The sequence below is a fragment of the Apium graveolens genome, chromosome 5 (genome assembly GCF_009905375.1).
Source record: "Apium graveolens cultivar Ventura chromosome 5, ASM990537v1, whole genome shotgun sequence".
NCBI lineage: Eukaryota > Viridiplantae > Streptophyta > Magnoliopsida > Apiales > Apiaceae > Apium > Apium graveolens.
The window spans coordinates 47,263,291-47,266,171 of NC_133651.1; the positions used below are offsets into that span (position 1 = coordinate 47,263,291).

A 2,881-nucleotide genomic window follows, 5' to 3' on the forward strand; every position below is an offset into this window, starting at 1 on the left:
TATCTTCCTCAAAATCCAGAATAACAAAATCTGCAGGAAAGAAGAGCTTATCCACCTTGACGAGCACATCCTCAACTATGCCCCTTGGGTAAGTAATGGAACGGTCAGCCAATTGTAGTGACATGTACGTGGGTTTTGGATCAGGCAGATCCAGTTTTTTAAAGATTGACAACGGCATCAGATTAATGCTTGCTCCCAAATCACAAAGGCACTTGTCAAACGTCAGATTGCCAATTGTGCAAGGAATGGTGAAGCTTCCTGGATCTTTCAGTTTTGGTGGTAACTTTTGTTGCAGAACAGCGCTGCATTCTTCCGTGAGAGCAACGGTTTCAAGGTCATCCAGTTTCACCTTCCTTGAAAGAATAGTCTTCATAAACTTCGCATAACTAGGCATTTGTTCAAGAGCTTCAGCGAAAGGTATATTGATGTGAAGTTTCTTGAACACCTCCAGAAACTTCCCGAACTGTCTATCCAGCTTTTGTTGCTGCAATCTCTTAGGAAAAGATGGTGGAGGATAGAGTTGTTTCTCCCCTGTATTAGCCTCAGGCAGAGTGTGTTCAACAGTAGTCTTCCTTGGTTCCGCCGCTTTCTCCTTTTGCTTAGATTCTTCACCTCTAATTTCAGCTTATAATTCTTTTGCCTTTTCAGCATCAGCTACTTTTCCAGACCTCAAGGTAATAGCCTTGACTTGCTCTTTAGCTTCCTTCCTACCTGGTACTTCCGTGTCACTGGGAAGAGTGCCAGGTTGACGATTGAGCACTGCATTGGCTAATTGACCGATTTGATTTTCCAAGGTCTTGATAGAAACCGCCTGACTCTTGCACAACAGCTTAAGTTCCTCAAAATCAGCACTAGTAGGTGCAGCTGCACTTCCCTGTTGAGGATATGATTGCCTTGTAGCATACTGCTGAGGTTGCTGGAATCCAGGTGGTTAAAACTGTTTACTCACTCCTTGCTGATATGGTGGCTGAATAACATTCTGATTATTCCCCCAGCTGAAATTTGGATGATTTCTGTTGTTAGGATGATAGGTTGCTGGCACAGGCTGCTGTTGTCGCTAATAATTATTCACATACTGAATAGATTCGTTTACAAGAGAACACTGATCCGTAGCATGAGAACCTGCACAAAGCTCAAAAACCATAGCTATTTGATTAACTCCATACGTAGCCAAAGAATCAACCTTCATTGATAGCGCTTGGAGCTGGGCTGCAATAGTGGTGGTTGCATCAACTTCCAGAATACCTGCTACCTTGCCTGACGTCATCCTCTGAGTTGGGTTTTGATGCTCATTTGCAGCCATCGTCTCGATAAGATTATACGCCTCAGTATAGCTTTTAGCCCATAAGGCGCCTCCAGCTGCTGCATCGAGCATGGGCCGAGATTGAGCCCCCAAACCATTATAGAAACCAGTTATCACCATCCAATCCGGCATTCCATGATGTGGACATTTTCTCAACATTTCCTTGTAGCGTTCCCAAGCCTCGCACATAGACTCCGTAGGTTGCTGCGCAAACTGAGTAAGAGCACTCCTCATAGCAGCAGTCTTTGCCATCGGATAAAACTTCACCAGAAACTTTTGCGCAAGATCTTGCCACGTAGTGATGGACCCAGCTGGTTCAGAATGTAACCAGTCTTTAGCCTTGTCCCTTAGTGAGAATGGGAAAAGCCTCAACTTGATAGCCTCATCAGTCATGCCATTATACTTAAAAGTGTTGCAGATCTCGACAAAATTCCTTATGTGCATGTTGGGGTCTTCAGTTGCCGCTCCTCCAAAAGAAACAGAATTCTGCACCATCTGAATAGTGCCAGGCTTGATTTCAAAGGTGTTAGCTTGAATAGCCGGATGAAGGATGCTTGACTGAATGTCATCAATTTTAGGCCGAGAAAAATCCATGAGAGCTGGGTCAGCTTGAACAATACGATCTCCCATGTTTACTGGTTCTTTCTGCTCAGTTCCTGAATCCGAATCCTCAAAATCTAACTTCTCCGGAATATCAAGAACTTCGTCTGTCTCCTCAGCTGTATCTAAAGTCCTCTTGCGAGCACGAGAACGAGTTTGCATAAACGCTTGCTAAAGTACCTGAAACACAACCGAAAAAAAGAAGAAAAAAAAATAAGTAACTACTACGTCCTAATCACTGAGTCCTAATGACCAATGATGGTAAGTACATAAACTAAACAAATACGCCGAGTCCCCGGCAGCGGCGCCAAAAACTTGTTAGGGCGAAAACACGCGCTAATATTCACGCAAGTATACGCGTTCGCAAGTAATATAGAATACTTTCTAGTTCGTTCCCTCAGAGACTCAGACTAAATTATTGTCTAATTAAACTCACTCACCAATGTATGATTACCTCTCAATGTTAAGATAATAACACTTAAAATTGTTGATTAAATATTAACTATAATTAACTACTTAATTAACCACTTAACTAACACTTCAATTTATCAATAATAAAACACTCATGAGATCACAACTTCATTATTACTTCCTTCTATAGCCATTGTTATTACCTTTAGCATGTGACAGTGATGATATTAATCGAATAACACGAAACTGATAAAAGCCAACTTTCATTGTACTAATACCATTCTACCAAGCATCCACAATTAAGATAGAATTCGAATAGTCATCAATTATGTTGAGTTCCTATATATCTACAGAAATTGACAACACAACGATTTAAGCACAAGTTATTCTTTTTGATTACATAGGGCAAATAAAACTGTTAGAGTTACCCACTAATCATGCACAACGTACATGAACCTATGCTAGCATGGCAAGTTCTAAATCTCAAGATCCACCGTCGCTTCACAAGAGATTAACACCCTATCTTATATGTTCGCGACGCAAATAAGACGAATACGCACAACCAAT

At 41.5% G+C, this 2,881-nt stretch overlaps 1 non-coding gene across 1 annotated transcript; it reads left to right on the forward strand.

Annotated features, from left to right (window-relative positions):
* The first annotated feature begins 1,433 nt into the window (after positions 1-1,433).
* LOC141662798 (small nucleolar RNA R71) lies at positions 1,434-1,540 on the forward strand. Its single transcript, XR_012550894.1, has one exon. It is a non-coding gene; the product is annotated as a small nucleolar RNA R71 (small nucleolar RNA).
* Positions 1,541-2,881: the final 1,341 nt, after the last annotated feature.